At 43.2% G+C, this 21,273-nt stretch overlaps 1 protein-coding gene across 5 annotated transcripts in view; it reads left to right on the top strand.

The window, feature by feature from the left end:
* The first annotated feature begins 2,297 nt into the window (after window positions 1-2,297).
* LOC308385600 (cadherin-10-like) overlaps window positions 2,298-21,273 on the top strand; it is a 79,135-nt gene continuing 60,159 nt past the window's right edge. Inside the window, exons 1-2 of one of the 5 annotated variants that reach the window (XM_080864615.1) lie at window positions 2,365-2,442; window positions 3,807-4,110. The gene's annotated coding sequence lies outside the window, so the exon portion shown is untranslated. Of the gene's footprint in view, window positions 2,443-3,497; window positions 4,111-9,278; window positions 9,423-12,631; window positions 12,969-21,273 lie in introns of those variants that run through there. The other 4 variants (XM_080864616.1, XM_080864617.1, XM_080864614.1 and 1 more) reach the window with 4 other exon arrangements.

The raw sequence follows: 21,273 nt of genomic DNA, 5'->3' as shown, positions 1-21,273 counted from the left end.
TCAGTTTGCTGCATCTTGGGTCCTCCTTTTCCTCCACACCACACGGCTCCCTCCGCCAGCCGTGACATTATTTCACTGGAAAGTCTACACTTGAATTAAACTGCATTTATGTTGAATGTAAATAGCAGCTGAAGAGTTGCACATAGTTACAGCATAATTAGATTGTGATTTAATATATTTTATGTTTTTTTTTATTGCATTCAGTGCACATACCAGCATTTTACATGTACCTCAAAGCCTTTGGAATATAATAACATATTCTTTACAACATCAGCCTTTGCATTGCCATTTGGTTTGTTCCTATTGAGGTATTGCAGACATGTGACCACTAACTGCGTGACTTCACCATTTTCAAGGCCTGACAGTCATGCTGTTAATGTAGGATTGCGTATAGAAGGTCAGACAGGCCTAGAGAGTGGAAGCATGTATTTCCCAATCAACTAATATTATATAAACCTTCTCGTGATTGCTTTCGTCACTAGCAGGTAAGTAGTTAGCACATGTTTTGCTGAGAAACATAAAAAAACTGCAGCCAACCTTGACAGTCCACTAGCAACCAAAGCAATCAGCAGCAGCAGCTTCTTTGCAACTGATTCCATCCAGTGAGAGCCAGAAACCTCCTGGAACCACTGCCAGCCAGCAGGGAATGCAGTTTTTTCATAGCCACCAGTGATTGTAACATGTCCAATATGATAGTGAACTCTCGAGCAGTGTGTCTATGGCATCACATGAGAAACATCAGTAGACTGTAAAACAGATGAATGCTTCTGAGCCTGAAAATTTGAGCCTGCAGGGGGCGATATCTGTGGCTACAATAAGGCTTCCAGTCCCATTGAAGTCTATGGGAAAACAGCTCTTTGCTTTTAATTCTGTAAACACCTTCCTGGTGGGTTTTTGGGTTTCATACTGTACAAGACAATTATTTTTATTTTATTGACTCTAAGGGCCAGACAAAATGACCGTGTGTGTTGTTGTTTTTTTAGCCAGATGTACCCCTTGCTCAACACTAAGATGGTGAGAATACTACACAGCGGCTTCATAATGGGACTTCCTGTGGGTGACATCATGGTATAGCTACATTCATCTTTTACACATTCTATATTAAAACTAAATCAGAATCAGCTGACTTAAAATCCTAAATTTAACATTTAGAGAGAGTTAAAAAAAATATTGTCTAGAAGTGTTTTTACAAAGCTAGAAGATGAATCAGGTATTACACAAGGAAACCATTCACTGGCTAGAACAAGGACCTACTTTACACCCATAAAACTTCACTGAATTTTTCTGCATTTTTTGAATTTTTCTCCAATGAAATACTAGAAGCTTATTTCTACTACTTTATGTTCTAGACACTAAACTTGTGCAATCTTTCCACTGAAGCTTTGATATAGTCCATGACTGTGACTCTTGGGGTGGTTATAAAAAGGATTTGGTTGCATTTTGTAAGAGATCGCTTGTGTTTTTCAACCCTGAAAAATTTCCATGCTTGTCTCCTGTATTTAAGAAGTTATGAGAGCTCAAAAACAGTGGATAAATAAAAGCACCCAATTCTTTGATTCACTTTGAGGGTCTGTAACTTGGACATTTTAGAAGCGTGAAAGTTACATTTTGCATGGATTTTTCAAGTAGACTAAAGTTATTGTACAAAATAAGCAATAGATTCTGATGGGGTTCGATTTGACTGACTTTATATGCCACATATGTTATAACAAGTGTCCTTATGTACTATAATAGTCACAATAGGACAAATAAGTGTACTATAGTCACCAAAAAACAAGGGTCAGTTAATCTGGTTTGTAGATTTGGTTACCCATTTAGATTTTTCATATGTGATTCCCAGATTTGTTTGTGTTTGTGTGTTTTTCCTTACTGAGCTGCTCATTGTGTTATATTCAGCTCTACACATGTTCTAATATTTTATTCAGATTTGTATTTATCGAGCTCGTTTTAAGTATATTAATTGTGCCCCTTCTTTGTGTGTCTTTTTAAACCTGTTGAACCTATTGTGCTTTTTTTATGGCTCTTCTTTTTTGCTATTTTGTTATAGGCCGTGCTTAATATTTTGGCTGCTGTCATACAGGATACCCACCACAACCATCGCCACCATTACAGCCACTTTTTTTTGTTTTAGTATAAAAATATCTCATTTTATCTCTGTTGTATCTTACGCTAGACAACCAAAAGAAGTGAAGCTAGCCAATGTTTCAGCTTAGCCAAGCGGGGCGCCATTAATATTTACATCCTGTCACGCTCTCCTGAGCACGAGCCACTCATCACGAGCAGAGGTATGCTCCCTGCTGCGGAGTGATAAGATTGAAGGGTGTTGGTAGAAAGAAAATACTTCCTAAATGAAACCGCTTACTGAAAGGTTTGTGGATATTTTGGAGTAAAAGGGTCATGATTTTTTAAAATGTATTTTTGTGACGATTTGAGCGCCACAAGGTGAGTGCCATTTACTTCCATTATATTCAAGAGAAGGCCGACATCCCTAGCAGCGGAAATCTTCAAAATTGGGCAACTCACGCCAAAACAGTCTAAATCAATAAATAGCACCGCAGACCAGGGGGAAATATACATGTGATTTAATAAATGTATTTATTTATTTCTGTAATTTATTTTTTGTAGTGAAGTGGCCTTACAAAAAACGCCTTAATGGAAAACTGTACATCCTGCAAAGTTGTTTTGTCAAGCGAAATTTATTTTTTAAAGCATCTATTGAGCTGCAAAAGCTCAGTTTAGCCCATTTTTCTATTTGCAGTAGTGCTCTTATGCTTGAGCACTTCCCACTTGATTGTGCTCTTAATTGAGATATATTTAGAAATGCTAAAATCGTGTCTTGGCCGGTTGAACACATAAACCTCCCCAAATATAAGTCTGACATGATTAGCAGCAGATCAGCGGACCACACAGATTAAGTTTTCTTTTCAAGGTAGGAGAGGCTCTCGCAATGTTTGTGCCCACCAGCGAAACAGTTACTCTGAGAAAGTTTAGTTACAGGCTGATATATGTTTCCCCCTCCCAAATATCGCTATAGCTGATATTTGGGGAGGTCATAGTGTTTTAAACTGGATTACAGACTCTGAAATGACCACTGAGTTGAAGTGTCAAAAAATGAAAATAATAACCTTTATAAAGGTAGGGTTCATAGCAGGGATGCTGTATTAGATTGAGGTTTTAATATTAGAAGCCTCGACTAATAATAATAATAATAATAAGGACAGTCCTGCGGTAGCATTTAATCGTGAGGTATTAGTGGTAGAAACAGCAGGATGTAATAGAAGCAGTAAAGTCAGGCTGCTATTAACAGAAGTGCCTTAATAGTAAGTGTATGGTGATTGTTGCAGCAGCATTATTCAGTTCATAGAGTTGATTCATAGCCATACTTTAAGTACATTTACATTTGCAGCTCTGTTGGACGCACAAAAGAAAATACATGCATATTATTGAATTTATCATAAGCATAGTAGCTGTAGGCTTAATAGGGACATATTAAGACACATGCTAATTTGCCCTGGCATGACACTTGAGTTCACACAGTTACTCACATTTAATTAGCTATTGTAATAAGCCGTGATCTGTGGTTTACACGGTTTTAAAGGAAGCAGCGAGCCTAACTGGATGCTTTCGCAAATATAAAGATTTATTGATTGACTCCCAACCCGCAGTCAACCTATGACTTTGCAGCTGTTAATCACGGGGATTATGCAGATGCACAAATAAAACATCAAGCTTATTAATAAACTTGAACGCGCTCGCCCCACCGGAGCTCCTAATCTCCCCCTTTCTGCCATCTTCCTTTTGTTTAGTTTTTTGTCGGAGTGTGGCACTGTTTTTTTCTTTCTTTCTTTCGTTCGTTCTTTCTTTCTTTCCTCCCCTTCTCCCTTTCTGCTGGGGACTTGTGAATGGCAGCCAATGGGAGGGTTGAGTCCCCTCAGCCTCTCAGCCTCCCTGACATCCACAGCGAGAAGTGATGCAGCGCGACTGAGACGCGCAGTTGAGGTGGAACAACGGGCAACAAAAAAGCTGCAGCGAACGGATACACACTTGGCTCCGACGTGCGCCTTCAACACCCCGGGAACATTTCCTCCCTAGAATAAACTTCATTATCAGGTGAGCTTTGCTTGCAACTTCTCTCCGCCGGTGGGAAATTGTCTCATTTGTGCCCGATTCGCCGCTCGAACAGTTACTTCTTGTCTTTGCGGCGCGCTGTATTGTCCGAGTCGGGGTTAATTTATATTGGAATATGACCAAAGCGAATTAGTCGTGTCGCCTTTATAAGACGGTTTCCTCTTGTATGGATTGTAATGAAATCGCAAGTGGGGCAAAAAAAAGAAAGAGAGAAAGAAAATCCATATTTGGAGGAGACTAATTAGTGGGGTAACTTCGGGCTTTGAATTGGAAATGAGTTTGAATCGAAGTTATTTGTATGCACGTCCAGAGCCTGCTCATTCAACTTATATCGGGGGTCAATCTGTGGCCAGTGGGTTCTTTAACTTTTCTGTTTCGTGAAAGGGCTCTGTGCGCAATTCTCATTCATTTTTGTGGATGTAGAAAGGAAGCGTGCTCCTCCCGGTACAGAGGTCCTCTGCGACGCATTTTCCCTTCTTTTTTGCCCTGTGATGCGATCATGCAGGCCTGGGCTCTCAACGCACCTTTGCCTTTTATTCTGTCGCGTATGAAACTTCACCCCAACCCAACCCCCCACCCCGACGCTCGCGTGAATCTATCTGTGAAGATTCCCTTTTTTTCCGCCCCTCTCCACCGATGATCGCGCTGAAGCCAGTGGCAAATCCACGGGATGCGAATCGATGCAGGTGGGACAGCATGCTCTGATAAAGGCGGATGACTGTCTATCTGCAGCCGCCTGCAGTCGCACTGTGATGCTCTGCTGCCTCTTCTTTTTTTTTGCTCTGCTGTTAGAGATCAGCTCAAAGGCCTTGCTTTCTTTTCCTCTTTCTGGGGGAGGGCACTCCTGGAGTTGACTCAAGTTTTCTAAAAACAACATGTCCTCCAGCGTTATTGACAACAAGATGATATCAGTGATGTGGCTTTAAATATTTAATGGATTCGCTGAATAATGCAGGCAGGCTATAAAGGGATTAACTTGGCTGTTTTACTCCAAACTTGCAGGTATCGACATGGTGATGGGGTAGAGGTGTGGTGAATCCAGTAGCCCCTGCACAATCCTGAAAATTGAATTCTGTGCTTGGAAAAGTTTCGCCATCCTTTCCTGTTTGTCTGCAGATTGCTCCATGTTAGTTATTGCTCTGGCTTAAAGTAAGCCTGAGGTAATATGCCTGAAGGCAGCCAAGAAGTTGTTTGGGGGAGTTGTCAAACTACCCGGGGAATATTCTGCAATAAGCACGCCTCTTCACACATGCTTTTAAAATTACAAACAAGAGCTCCTCTTATCCGAAGATAAGGGAGAAAAAGAAAGAAAAAAGCTTTACATCTGAAAATAGTGGGTTAACTTCGCTGCTTGCCTTTTTACAGGAACAACTTCCCACCTGTTTCTATATAGCACAAAGCAGCGTGGTGAAAGGAGATTGTCTTAGCCAGAATAGCTTCTGTGGTCCAGGTTTTTCATTTGCTGGTTTGAAGTTTTGAGATGAAAGGGACAGAGTCGAATCTGTGGCTGATCAAAGTCAAACAGAAAACATGGCAGGTACTGAATATTTAAAGGCTCTGCAAACAGTCTGTATGTGTGCATGTGTGTGGAGATCATACAGTACATCATGTATGTGTTTATCGCGCCGGCTGCGCTGGAGCTTCGCATGAAGACATTTTTAAGCGATATTGCTGAACTGGTTTGACAGGCGGAGGGGGGATAGACATATTCCAGCCATCAGCATTTTCTAAAGCAGAGCTCAGATTACAATAGACAGCCCCTCACATTTCATCTCCCTCTTCTCCCACATATATCTCTCCTCTGTGGGGCATGTGCAGCAGCTCAGGGGCTATTCCAAAAAGCTCCAGTCTCACTCTGCCGGCCGGCTCCTGTCTGTCCCTGTGAGCGCTGACGTCACCGGATGGTGGGTTTACCCGATGGCCAGACGACGATGACCGGTGACCCGAGCTGATTACATTATTTGTGCTCCAGATGGGCAGCATCATTTTGATGTGTCCTGCTCGTAATATTGAACGGTTCTAGCCCTCTCTGCAGTGGCATCTGGAGCTAATAAAATCACATCCCAGCGGTCTGTGCTGAAGCACCCTTCGATCCCCTATGGTGATCTCTGCGGCCCTCTTTTCCTCTCCTGTGAGCGTGTTTGGATACTTGTGGGCATTTGTTGAGCCTGCGTGCACGGCGAGTGGCTCTAATGTGTGTGTGTGTGTGTCCGTCTGTGTGTGTGTGCCTCGCTTACGAATGTTTGAAGTCAGAGGCAGAGAGCACCCCTGGGCATTGTAGTTCAGTAGATGCACCTTGATTGTTTGAGTGCATTAGTCACGGTCTGTATGATGTGATAATAAATCATGACGTTGTTTGTTCTGCGAGTGCTCCGGGATTCCTCCTAAGATTTTCTTGTGCCAAATATTTATCTGGAGTTGCTTCTTTCAGTGCCAGCCAACTAGGTCTCTCTGTTTTTCTTCTCTTTTTCTCTTCCTTTCAAATCTGAAGTTTCCCCCCCTTCCACTAAATACGTGACGCTGTCTTTTATTTCTCCAGGCTTCTTGTGACCATTAGAGCAAATTTTCTGCTGCCACAATGGTGACTTCTTAACTTGCTCCTTTACTAATGAGACAGATTCCCTTCAGAGACGCCTATTTATGGAGCCGTCAGATCCGTAATTGCATGGAAACCAAAATAAGGCGAGACGCGTGTTTCTCACCCACAGACTCACAGAGAAGGCAGGAATTTGTGACGTCTACTTCTGGTTATTAGATTCGTATTGTCAGGGTCCGCCCTCACCTTGCCTCTGAAGGTCAACCTGAGTCTCAGAGTGAATTTGCTATGACTAAAAAAGACACAAGAATTAGATGGGATACAGTTAAGCCACGCGAAGGCTGCTTCTCGACAGGTTTCAGCTGAAGGGATTTGCGAGCTGGACGATGGCCAGGAGGGTTGAACATCCCTATAGAGTCTGTATAAATCCCTCCGAAAAAGGCCTATTCTCCACTCTGTGTGCTGAGAAGATAAATCCACACAGATCTGACAATTTATACCTCACTTAACAATGACTAATTATCACTTCCTGCTTCGTGTAGGAGAACACCAATTACACAGAAATATACTCCTAAATCTGTTTTCAAAGTGGTTGGACAGAGATGTGGTATGTGTGTGTGTGTGTGTGTGTGTGTGTGTGTGTGTGTGTGTGTGTGTGTGTGTGTGTGTGTGTGTGTGTGTGATGTAATGCACATTGCTGGATGAAGCTGATAGTAAAGAGCGCATGAACTTGTGATAAAAGACGAGTGCAGCTTTTTACAGTATGGCACAGTAGGACGGATGTGACTATGAAATCACTTAGATTCGTGTCTTTGGGGTGGGAGACGCAGTAAATCACTGCCAATGTTGAATAACGCAGTCTGCCAACAGTTTTTTCATTTTTTTTGGTCCCTCTTCCCCCTCAAACTGTGGCTTGGCTCCACAGCTTTTCTAATTATGAAGTGGCTGAGAGATAGCTTCACAGCTCCGACACTATGTGGTGGTTGAGCTAACCGAATGGCAATCTAACTGAATTACCAACAAAGCCTGACAGACTTGTGGAGTTTAGCGAACGTATTTGCAAAAGTAACATCCTCACCTTCCTGTTCAGCCACGAAATGTAGACACAGATGCACAGGCGCAGGCTCACACACATATGGAAAGAGGCGCGCACACACACACACACACACAAGCACAAATGCTAGCAAACAAACACAGTACAAAGAGCGAAGGTGTACAGTTCTCCGCACGCTTCTCAGCACAATTTAACAAGATATATTAGTCACCCAGGAGGCAGCAGAAAGCCCGGCATCCACAGTGTGCAGCAGACTGCAGTCTGACAGTGGGAGATAGTGATTTACAACAAAGCCCCGTAGACCATGGCACAATTTCAGAGTTGCGGAAATGACACTGGTAAAGCAGGGGCATGAAAGTCTATCCACCAGCCACGTCTCATTTCTTACACCATTTGCCCTGGGATGGGGAGGGTGGAGAACGATGGGGCAGATGACAAATCCACTATTGTAGGTACCACACAATGAGTCGAGCCCAGGAGTTGAATTCTTTCCTGGATGTCATCGAAAATATGAGCAGAAACTGGATGGAGCCCACCTTCAAGGACACTGAACATTCCTTGGTTCTTAAATTCGAGGTGAAATCGATTTTTTGACCCAGCGAGCATACCGTTAGACTGCGGATTGGATTTTGAATTAAATCTCTATATCCAGTATGTGGGTGGGTGGGGGTGGAAAACAATAATCATCTAATAGTGGAAATCACAGATCCAGATCACTATCAAAATCTAATCAACCCTTCTCAGGCTTGAGGCTGATCTCTCTGGCAAATTTCATGGAAATTTGTTCGTGGGTGTTTCAGACACCACGCTGACATACAGATTAAGTGACAGAGGTGAAACTGTAGCTTCCTAGAGAGGTGAAAATTCACCCACAAATTTAAACCCCAAAATGAGTGCTATTTTGTCTTGAGAGGATCTTGCGTCATTTAAGAAAACTTGGTTAATCACAAGTAATTGTTCCATCCCTGGATGAATTCTTAGATTCTGTAATCTAGCTCCTTCGCCTGTGTTTAATTTAAGAAAACCCATCATGTAGGTAACGTCTTGTATGATGTGTGTGTTTCAGCGCTGCCTTTGAGGTACCTGGCTCAGGAGCGAGAGTGCGAGTGAGTGCAGTAGACAGATCGTGTCCGCAGGTCCTGCCTTTCCCTTCTAGTTGGATTCCTGTCTGTGCAAAGCCCAGAGGCTTAACTCTGACTGCAGTAAGAGGACTGAGGAACGCTAAACACTGTCTGGGGGAAGGCTGCTGAACATGACAGCTAGTTAATAAGTGTATGGAAGACGAGCTTGGAGGGGTGGAAGGGGTGGGTGGAGAGGGGCAAAATTGTCTGTCTGACTTTTGAGACTTTTGTGAAAGCAAAGGGAGGAAGAGGGGAGGATTGGTCAGGAGGTGGGTGGGTTTGGGGGGGTGGGAGTTGGTAATATTGACTGTTGGATGACGAGAGGGTAATAGGAGATCAGAGAGTCCAGCCACAGGACAAGGAGCATTAGCGCCTGACTGGAGTACAATGAAGACAGAGAAGGCAGTGAAGGGAAAGGGTTGAGTGGTGGATGAAATAAGGGAGAGTTGTAAAATAGGGAAGTGCAGAGAGGTATGGTGAGAGAAGGCAATAATGATGCTTACTTTACCCCTGCAAGGCAGCAGCAGCGAGAGCTGTCAGCTTCAGGCAACGCTGGCTGGTGGGACGCTGTTGGGATGCCTTGGTATGTTAACCCCCCAGACACCACTGACAGTACGTGATAGATCGCGGCTGCGTAATTACGTGTATGTGTCTGTTTGCGAGAGAGGGCGATGCTGAGGTTGTTTGTGGGCCTTCGTGCGTGCGTGTGCATATTGAGGTGTGTCTTTGTATGACTTTTAGCGTGTCAATTTTTCTTGGCAGCGGCGAAAGCAGAATGATGTGATTTTCCCCTTTAACAGCCTCCAGGAGTAATGATCCAGGTTATTGCAGATGACGTGTAACACCTCAACCCAGCGGGCATTGGCGCAGTAAAACCTGTCCTTATAGGTTAGGCTTCAGGGATGCTGTTGTCTTGGTGGCAGCACTGAGCGCACAATTCCTCTGTCTCCCAAACCTGTCACCTTCACATGGGCCCCTCCTTCTGTGGATAATGGTCTCCTGTCTATGTTGTGAATGATATCTGGACTCTATTGTGCGCCTGTTTCCTTCGCTGTGCTATTGTCCTGTAGAATGCCTTTGTGAGGTTTGTTTTTTTTCTTCTTCTTTTTCTTCCCAGAGAGCTACAATGTGCAGGCTGTATTCTGAGGTGCTGTAAATGAACAGGCAAACACATCAGCAAAGGTCCTATTTACTTTCAGTCTCAGGAGTGAAAAAGAGAGGTTTCTGCCATTGTTCTCCTACCTCTCAAAACATTAGGATGGTTCATTGTGAGCGAGAGAAATAGAAAGACCTCCGCACAAGCTACCTGTCGAATCAAAGTGTGTGCGCCGCCGTGGGACTGTATATTCCTCGGGGAAGGACACAATAGGAGCTTTCTGCTGCAACATGGGACACACCAATAACAGAACGCTGCTGTTTCAAGCTAAATAATACCCTGAGCGTCCCTCAGACATAAGGGGGAAACCTGTCCCCTTTGAGAAAAGGTCATTGTTTAAGACCCCAAGCAGCTGAACACTGTGCTCTGACATGAATAACTGACAAACAGATGTGTCACAGGCGCCCAATTACTGTTTGACGCCGCTGTCCGTCAAAGACAAATGGGCCAGGACCTGCCGGAGGACTTTCACGTTGCTGGAGCAGGCAGCCTTAGAGTCCAGCCTTGTGCTGGAAGAGCTTTAAGCGCTCTGCAATAATTGAGTTTGATCTAATGGAGGCAATGCCAAACGTGGGTTATTGTTTGCCTGAGGACAATGCAACAGAGTTGAATTCATTGTTGGGAAAGATGCCGGGGGAATTTCTTTGAAATGGAAAAATTGCATTAAACATTCCATTTGTATTAATTATATTGTGCCTCTCATTAACATTGGCGCTGTTAGGAGCAGGAGCAGCAGAACCGCCGGTGGTATTGGGCTTAAAGCGGCACTTCGAGCAATAATATTAGAGGCAACCATCCATGCCTCAGGCACGCTGAAGCTGGCTGTGATGTCACTGACTGAATGAATATAGCTTTACTCTGAAGCATTGTGTCTGGACCTTTGGTCCTACGAGACATCAGTCATTCAAGTTACTCACCACTAGATTCAATTAATCATAGCCTTAATTCAATCCGATGGTCAGGCCTCCCAGCTGTAAGCCTTTAAGTGGGTTTTAAGAGAGCCGGAGCCTGCTGGTGTACGGTCCTCCGTGCTTGAGCCTGCCTACCAGGGATATAGTGACACTCCAGAGGTCAAGGGTTAGACTCACATAGGCAGGTGGAGTGGTTACTTAGGTCTGGCGTTCACTAGAGTGAATGTGCAAACAAGAGTACCCAAGCACACATTGGTGTGCTTGAGCTAATGTGCAAAAAAGTGGATATGATACCTTGAGCTACCGGTTCATCAGCCTTTGCACACAAACATGAGGCAGCAGGTGCGCGCACACACACATACGCACACACACGGAGTACAATGTCAGAACTCGACCTACAGTAGCAGAAGCAGACACTTGTGAAATGCAGTGTGGATCTCCTCAGTCTCATAAATAATGGACGTCAGTGAAGCATCTGTCAACTTTTCTGTCAACTCTGTTCCAGATGGGAGTCAGACAGGCCAAGCCAGAGCAGCGTGTTACATACACAGAACAAACCTCCATCCAGGGTGCCTCCTGCACAGGCGCCCTGTTTACATCAGCACACTGACACCCGCGCTCACCTACATGCCTCAGCCTATCTGCTGATTATTTAGGTCCTGCACCCGGCTTCCTTCGCCGTCTCTTTCTTGACACACACACACTCACAAATTCAATCACAGCAAGTAAAAGAGCAAGTGTGCTCTGAAGACCTCCCCTTGGTTCAATAAATAAAAGTTTTTTTTAAAAAGCCATACTGCTCTCTATCTAAATACACACATATCCCCCAAAGGCTCTTCGAGTAAACGCATCAGTAGCACCTCCTCACTTGGTGGCAGGGAAGCAGTAAACACACGCCTCCAATGGCCTACATGTTTGTTGACTTAAATATGGCAGCGCTCACGTAACATTAAACACTCGCTGTGAGTTCCTTCCAGACGTAGCCACAGAGCTTTGCGTCACACTTCCTTGGCATCTGGCTCGGAGATATCGGGGTGTGTTGTCCACGGGCAAGCGGCCAGGAAGGGGACAAGCGAGCAAGCTCGGGATTTGCGCGCTAGAACAAGTTTCGGCAGCGACTTGGGCTCTGCCTCGCTTCCCTTCCCCCTGGCAGCTGGGGCGGGAGGATGAGTGGGTCGGGTGCTGCCGGGTGGCGGTTACTGTACGGTTGCTTTATGGACTAAAGCACTGTCTTCCCGGCCTTGTCGTAATAGAGGATTCAGCTCATAAAGCAGCATCATGATTTGCAATAAGCAGAGTTAGGGGAGAGTAATGAAGGTGTAAATCAACTGAGCCGTGGTTTTTTCTTCTTCTTCTTCTTCTTCTTCTTTTAATCTGACGTTGGCAGTCTCTCTTTCCCTCTCGCTTTATTCCATGCTGCCCGCTCCCTCCTCTGCTTCTTCCTCCTTTTCTCTCTCTCCCTTCGCAGTAATGGAAAGCCTGGCACTCTGTAATAAAGCAGAGTGAGCAGCAGTATTAGTAAACAGTCGCCGCACTCATTCAGCCAAGTCCAACTCCTTTATTTTGTGTGTGCGAAGTATTTCATAGCCCCGTATGGTGTTAAGGTTGTGGGCGTGGGGGCTTAATGAATGAGGATGGAATGAAGAGTATTTAATTCCAGTCTGGGAGAGGGAGGGACTATTAAGGCTTCCTCATAAGAAAGCCTTTGTTTTCATTTTTTCACAGAAGTTCTGGACCAAGAAAAGAAAAGCCTTCATTTTTTCAGTTGCACTGGGAATGTAGATGCAAATGTGCCGCACAGAAGCTTTGCAAAGAGGAAGAGGACCACACAGCCATCAGCGAGGCACCAGGGCTCGCCTCGCTCGCTGCCCTTTCCCCAAATAAAGACGTCGTCAGAATTTTGAAATGGAAGTCGGATTGGAAGCAATCATCAAAAGAGAGGGTCCAGTACTCCCCAAGTTAAAATGCCTGGCTGGGAATCATGTTAAAATTTCCATTCCTCGCTCCAAATCGATCGTATGGGTCCCTGCTCTCCAATATCCATGGTCACCTTTGCTATAAAGTAGGGTATTACTTCTTTAATGCAGTGGAGTTTTATTCTGTGACCAGTGAGGAGAGGAAGGAAAAGAAATGTATCCACTGACCTCAAACACAAAGAAATGATGGCTGGGGATAATGAAAGAAAGTAGCTTGAGTTTTATATACACCGTACGTGTATATATGTGAGCAATGCTTGAAGTCCACGAGACATTGGCTTGAGTTATTTTCCTCGTCTGCCTGTTTAACGCCGGCTAGCCTCCGCGGACACGTTAATGCAGTATTGATTGTTTATCTGTAATAACACCATGCTGTTGCTGCTTGGGTGACAACAGACGAGGGAAGGGAGGAGGTGCTGCGGGTGGTAAGGTGGTGATAGATAACGCACTATACCCTCTTTTGACTGGTGGCTGGTGATTGTGAATCTGGGGTAAAACGAGGTGCCTGAACATATCCTATCTGGCAATAGTCCAGGTGTGAAATGGGAAATAGAAACTGGGGTGAAAACGTCAGTGCAATGTGGCCGCTGCTCGATAAGGCTGTCTCCTGTCTCTGAATAATTCAATCTCCTGCTCTGACCATTCTGGTAACTTCCCGGTGCCAATGCCGGCCGTCCACCCACTCTCTGCCCCTAGGCCCCGGAGCCCATATGGCCAGCTACAGTGTCTCTCTTTGACCTATGGCCGGGCCTGTTGTTGAGCCAACCCCCCCCCCCCCCCGAGGAGCTTGGTAATTACAAATAAGCTGGAAGTCACACCAGCCATGGAAAAGGTGAGTGTGATTAAAGATGTGTGTACAGCAAAGTTCAAGGGGTGCTCTGCTGGCAGGCCAGCATATTGAAGCGTGGGCCTCGGCAGCGCCGGGGAATCAAACGCTAACTCGGATCAATCGGGCTTCTTTGTTCATTAGAGTCATCCATTCCCGGGAGTGGAATTGAAAAGAAAAAACAAAAAAAGCAAGCCATCTCAGCGCTCATTTTAGTGATGAGGCCGCTGTCCCTCAGGGGTAACGAGCAGAGGTAAATAAACATGAGTAACAGTTAAGGTCAGAGGAGATCATGGCCGTCTGTTCTGCATCTGAGACGATGCCTGAATCTTTTTTGACGTGGTCGGATTGAAAGACCCTTATTTACCAGCCGGATCTGTTCAAAAAGGAGAAGGCAGCAAATACCCTCCTTTCATTTCTTAAGGAGCATTGCTACCAAAATATGTATTTATATGCGCCATTTAAATTCAGAAGCCTTCACAAAGTCTGCGGCTTATTCTTGAGTGGTATTCATACAATTTATACTGTTTTCATTTGTGGTGCTTTTTTCTATCCCAAGGCTAGGCTGATATCCTTGCAGGAGTCTTGCCCGTGACAAATGGCTTTCTTGACACTCGGCTGCCTCGCTGGTTTTAGTCGGGTGCGGTTTGAGAGGAATTTTGTCCAATTTACGAAGAGTCAAAAGCCATGCATGTCTCTAGCTTGTGAACATGTGTAAAGCCTCAACTGTTAATAATATAAAAACAGGTGCTCCTAACTGTCTCTGTGTGATTTTTATGGTGGGCTTCTGTGGGAAGGTCATTACTCTTAGTCAAAGGGGGAAACACATTTTCTCTGTGCAGCCTTTTATTGGGGTCATATTTTAAGTTGGTGATGTCTTTGTTTTAGCTCCATGTATTATTTAGGGTTTTGTGACGATTGTGTTTGTAGCTGCCTTGCTGCTGACCTGCTGTTACAGTCAATATACGGCTGAATGGAAATGTGCTTCCACGTTGCTGCCTTTCGTGTAATTGTCACAACAGGGAGGCTGAGACAAACGTGGGAACACAACTCCTCCACTGATTTTCAATTCAGTGCACCGAGTTTGACCTTTGTGTAGCCCAATCAATGCATCTGCTTCATGAGACGTACCATCATTTAAAAGCAATGGCTCCGTCTTAATCTAATATCCTGGAAGGGTAGTATTAGAACGGAAGAAAAACAATGTAATTGATACAGATATAACAGCCTTTTAATTGCCTGGTTTACTGTGAATATTATCCCTACACCTATGCATGCTCTCTGGCTTTTTGGCCTCCAGACTGTGCAAGGCTAAATATACAGAAAAGCCAGACTCTTGCGCTTGACTTCACATGAGCCATGCAAACACTTGGGAAGCAAACACTGATTTGCATAGAGACGGAGGCTCCCATAACCACCAGTGTATTACCACAAAGGCCACAGTGGGAAATGCAGGAAGCCGGCAGACCCTCCATTGAGCCTCTTCCCTCCTCCCGTCCCTAACCCCCCTCTGCCATTGTCAGTCCTTCAGAAGAGGGCTGCTGGTGACAAAACATGTGCTCCGGTGAACACATAGGAAAGCAAACAACTCAGGCTGTCTCATCTGCTAACGTGTCACAGGATGAATGCCATTAAGCTATTATTTCTTTGCTCTTTATGCACGAGGACATCTCATGCCCATTTGTTCTGCCATCGAGCAGAGGACAACCACATCTGTTTGCCACCAGGGTACTAGACATTATTAATCTTTTCACGAGGACATTTAGCAAAATCAGGCCTCCATTTATTAGCCCCTAGCACAGAACTGAAGAACTGGCGAGGGGAGATAATGATTTTAAGCTCCCATTTAGTCAATTAATTCTCGGATGTGGAATCAGAAGCTGCTTGCTCAAATGTGAGAGTCTCTGTTGTTTATGATGTCATAGTCTGAAATCATATTTTTTCAGGGCTTAAAGTAATTATTTGGACCTAGATCTGTCACACACTCATGCCACCTTAATACAGTAATGCTTAACTAGAGTAGTTGTTTGATCTAAGCAGTAGAGACAAACAAAATAGTCAGGTGTATAGTTAGGTAACAGCCAATAAGTGAAGCTCACTAAAAGTATAGATAACATCTGAACAGCCAGTAGTATGGAAGCGCTTTGAACTCTTTATAAAAAGGTTATTTATAAAACTATTTCAGAGGTATGCTTATAATGATGATAATAATGATAATAATAATAATGATGATAATAATAATAATACAAAGAAGAGGAAGCTTTATGACCTTGTTTAAAAAAAAGTGCTATATAAATAAAGTGCTTCTCAGAGAGAAACTGCAGAGTTATAGAATATAAAAAAATCCAAGAACAGTAATTACTATTAAAATAGCAAATAAATAAATAAATAAATAAGCCAAAATGTCACTGTCACCCATTCAACTTTCATGAAAATGTTTCTAAAGTTTTCTAAAAGTATTAATACACATTTTTTGTGTAATAGCTAAGAATCAATGCAAATATTTTAAAAGTTTATTAAAAATATGAATAAAATGTTAAATGATCAAACTAAAAATGATCAAACTAAAAATGTGGATACAAATTAAAACTTTGTAACTGTTAAAAAAATATAAGTAAAGCTGTAAATAAAAAGTTTGAAATAAGTAACTAGAGATATGGCTTGCAGTCAAAAATGTTCATAAACAGCATCGACAGTAAAAAAAAAGATTTGCCTTAAACCTACATTATTTTTAATGGCCACCAGGGGGCGATAACTGCTGTTATCTTCTATAGAACTATATGGATTGTTTACCAAACATCTACATGGCTTTCCAATCATATATAAGTGTTTGGCAGACAAAGTGTTTCTTGGTGATTTTCAACGACATAAAAGTAGCTACTTCTGTCAATCATAAGCAGTTGAAACAAGTACTTAACAATAGAATAGAATAGAACAGAATAGAATAATCCTTTAATTGTCCCACAAGGTGGAAATTTCTTTAAATTCATCTTCAGATTGTTAATGTTAAAAAAGTAATTGATGAATAAAATTGTTTGGTAAAACACACATAATGGGTAAGTGGTTGAAGCTGTTTGCTAACATGTTTGCTAAATGTAAGTAAGCAGTGGACAAATGGCTGAGGTAGTCAGGCAGTATTTATGAGTCAACGTTATGACAGCTTGCTAAGTGTAACTGATTAAAGGATAAGCTGAATTTAATCACTAAGCGTAAATACTTAGCTTCGAGTAATCCAGTAAAATGGACTTAAATTAGCTGATTTGAACCTGAGGGGAGTATGAAAAGGTTCATCTGACAGGACTCAGTGGGATAAACGAAAGTTTGGGAATCACTTCATGTCACACTAGGGGAAGGAACTGAGAGGATACTCTTCTGCTGCTCTGTCACTTGCCATAAACACTGTTGTAAGTTCAAAGGTGCCCATCTCTGTTTTTGTGACGACAGGAAGAAGGAATAGGGAGTGAGCTGAAAGACCAAGCAGTGTGTGGAGAGCTGGCAACCCACAATTTAGTCTAGACTGAAGAGACATATAAAATCAAGTGTGCTGGAGGAATGGTTACTTCAGGAGCCCTCTGTGGCTTTTAAACTGGGCCACTCCAGCTTTGGTTGTGAGAGCCTCGGTCTGAGTGATGCGGGCTCTGCTGAATGATGGCACAGTGGAAATAACTAGAAAAACAGGCAAAATAGCTCTCATTGACTTGGCCCAGATTGTATGATTTATATGGGTTATTTGGTATGCATTTGGGCAGCGAGGCAAGGTAATGTGTTTGCAGTGAGCTCTGGAGCGGTGCACTGGGATGAATGTTGTGGTCTCCCCGTATCTGTGTGTGCATGTGTGTGTGTGTGTGACAGGGATAGTATGAGCTAATTTGTTTCGATTACTGTCGTCCATTCAAAAGCACAGCCTCACATCCCCGACACGTATGATCTGGAAATTGGTTAATCACATAGTCTACAATTTGTCGGATTCACACGCAACGCATCCCGTTTCTTTCTAAATATTTCCTCAGATATATTATTAGTCTGTGGATAAACATCTAATAACATCCTTTCCCTGAGAATATATCGGTAGGGGTAATTGTTGGTAACACATCTTTGCTGAAAACTTAATGTGCTATTTAGAAGCAGATAGGGGACTTAGAGCAACTTTAACTAAATCTTGGTGCTATTCCAATGTTGCAGGTTGAATCCTAATTTCGACTAGAGGACTCTGGTGTTTTGCAGGCGTTCAGCGAGGAATTTCAGTTCAGCTTTGCATTCCGATTTGACTGGGGATTTTCAGCTGTTTATTCTGCAGCGTTTTATGATGATGATTTTGGCCTCCTCAATCTGTGGAGATTTTTTTAAATATATAATTTCTTTTGTGGTAATATCCCCCATCTGTCTGAAATCTCCTTTTAGTGTTCAATTTCCTTGCCTTAATCTGTGAGGCAGTGGGCACGTCTGTACATCAGATTGGAGTGGAGTGAAGTTATTTTCAAGACAATGTGACAGTGTGTCTAGACAGAGTTTCTCAGCTAAACAAAAGATCAATATATATTGACAGGGTTGTGAAGACATTGCTTTTTTTCCTGTCTTGGTTTCCATTTTGCTGCAAAAACGGGAAAAGGGAGCAAAAGTTCACCCAGATGCTCAGTTTTTTTTTTCATAATTGGCTTCAGGGAAGTCGGTTGTGAACCACTAACCCACATGGGCAATAAGACAAATGGAGACTCCCACATTTGGGTCGAGTGTTTCCCTATTCACGCTTGGAATTTAGGCTGTCTATTTCTCCAGCGAGTGGCATAACATGGATTGTGACATCCACTCTGAGTTGGACTTAACAAACCGAGTCTGAGATGAAGCAAGGACGAGGAAACGGGGAGGCCAAAGAGAACAACCTGCTGCTGACACCTCCTCACATTAGCAGCCTTATAAGGGCCTCCTCTGTGGATTGTAACATGACCAGGTTACCTGTGGCACCAGTTACCAACCCTCCTCCTCCTCCTCCTTCCCGTCTCCCTTGCTCAGCCACTCGGCTGACATTCTCCTCTCTCACTTTTAATTGCACCCCCGGGGTTTTTTTCTGGGTTGCTGTGCAAGTCTTCGGCTCAACGGGCGCGATAGGGTGCTTTGCCGTGTTGCTCATATCCCTCGTTAGGGAAAAATAAAAAAAACGAGAAGAGAAGGTAGGAGAAGTAGAGGAGGAGTAATCTACTCTAGATTAGGCTAAAATGCCACCCAGGCCCACTGTTTGTAACAGCCCATGTTCACAGAAAAGGCCATTAGCTGGCCAGATCCAATATGTATTGATGAATGCATTTGTGCAGCTCACGTTGTCCCTGTCTCTATCCTCACGGTCCTGTGTTCGATAAACCCGATAGATGCATTTAATAACTAATTGCTCTCATTCAAAATGTTATCCCAGGCAATTCTTTGAGCGCAGAATCATGGGGCATTCTAAAATTGGCAGCAGACACATTAATCTTGCTTACCCAGCACCCACCACAAAGCACAAGTCTTATTGCTCTATGGTGACTCCACACAATCTGTGACAGGCAATTTAAAGCAATTTACTTTTTTCATTTTTTCATCAAGCATTTTTTTTAATGCAATTAAATGGCACATGATATGAAGTGAAGACGGGGCAGGCGAGGCAGCCAGTGTGTGTGTGTGTGCAAGGAGGGAGAAAATAAAGGCAGCCTTGTGCTTGTTGTAAACACTGCCTCTTAACTGGGAGAATATAATTATGGTGTCATGTTCTATTACACACCTTCATTATGACGATGGTGCTCCCTGAGAAAGCAAACAGGGAAAGACGAGACCTCTGTTTCAAAATTCACCTACAGCAATGGGCGTTCGAGGAAGATGGCTCGAACAAGAGCAGACTCATTTTTATTCTTCGGTTACACGTTTTTGCTCCGGTTCTTCTTTCTTTAACAGAAAATTAGGGTTAATTACGGCTTGTGTTTAGCCTGTAGTCCTCCACCATAATTTCTCCGTTTTCTCAGTTTTAATTACATTGTACTCACCGTAAGTGTGATCTAGAAACACAGAGGAAGTAGCAGAACCTTTAGATGAACTTTATTTGGAGTTAAAATCCTAAACTGCATAATAATGGTGCAGCATCGCTAATTGGTTTTGTTTGTTTTGTTTATGGCGTTCTGGCCACTGCCATGTTGTTTTTCTGCACACAGAAGTGACCACAGTCTATGCATATTGTCTATGTCTGCCTTTTATCTGGACGAATGCATAGACCAAATGAGTGCATGGCACAAACATAAATACCTGCTATTTAGTTCTGAGTAAAACACAAATAGGATACTTCAATGTGGATTTCTTGAATGTATAATTATTACTGGTAGAGAAAATTGTATTATGTATCTAATAATTGCATCAAGTATGCTTAATGGAATAGCAGACAGCTAGCTGAAACAGGAGCCTGTCCATCAGAGTGGCCACACCACAATAATCCATGATTTGGTCTCAGTGCAATTAAAATAGGAAGATTAACCAAAAACTATTGTTGTTACAAATCGGGAACTTAGCTATAGATACCAAAATCACTTTTGTACCATACATACATATATTTAGCTCTTTGATATCGCCGACAGCTGCTTGGTGAAATTGGTTGCAAAGAGGTATGCAGCACTGCACCAAAACCCTCCTTGCAATTGCTTTGATCACCAGCAGATTCCCACTGGTGCCTATAGTTTGCACAGACCATGTTGTTGCGTCTCCAAACACTCACCATCTACTCATGCAGTAATAAAAGTGTGAAAAGTGAGTAAAAGTTGCACTTTTTGAAACATGTTGGCTGCAGCGGTGAGGCACAAATTTTACTTTGCAGATGAACGTTCTTCATTTTACATTTGGATCATCCTTTTTTATGTTTCGCTACCACTTTACGAGTAGTTGGCGAGCGGTTGCACGCAAGACACCAACTTGTCTGGAAACTGTAACCATAGCAATCATAAGGCGGTTTTTGATGCAGCACCCAGCAGCGCACAGGAATCACTTTCCAGCCAGTCATGGAATGCACATTTTTCCGTAGTCCTGTGGTTCCCACGGGGTCTACGACTGCGCTGTTGGGCTGTTTGAGAGGCGTTAGGTAAACACACAAAATGTGCACACCCAAGTTTTGTTGTTCATAGTATAATACAGTCAGTCTGCATACTGTGATGGATGCAGTAGACACATTGTTACAAGAGTGATATCTTTCTCTCTTCTTCTTTGTTTTTTCTGCCAACTAATTTGACCTCAGTTGGGTTTGGTATATCTAGTTTAAGTTTTGCGTTCTCTTGATCTCTCAGACTTCTTTAAGGAAGGCAAATACAAATGATGTATTTTAGTACTGAAAATAAGATCCAAGTTAAAAGAAACCAGAAATTCCCATAAATCTCCATCCTTTCTTTCATTCAACGTCAGCCTCATAGAGTATAAATGTAAAGAGGCAAGCGTTTTTGTCGTAGCCACTGGGCTCCACGTGGCACCGCAGCATTCTTAACCAGCCGTGACATTTTTTGACGTAGCAAAAATCAAGCTTTAGCTGACTTACTCCTGGTCGTGGTCCCTTGTCAAGAGAA

Source organism: Rhamphochromis sp. 'chilingali', assembly GCF_963969265.1.
Source record: "Rhamphochromis sp. 'chilingali' genome assembly, chromosome: 18".
In the NCBI taxonomy this organism is placed as follows: domain Eukaryota; kingdom Metazoa; phylum Chordata; class Actinopteri; order Cichliformes; family Cichlidae; genus Rhamphochromis; species Rhamphochromis sp. 'chilingali'.
This window is presented reverse-complemented; position numbering and strand designations above follow the sequence as displayed.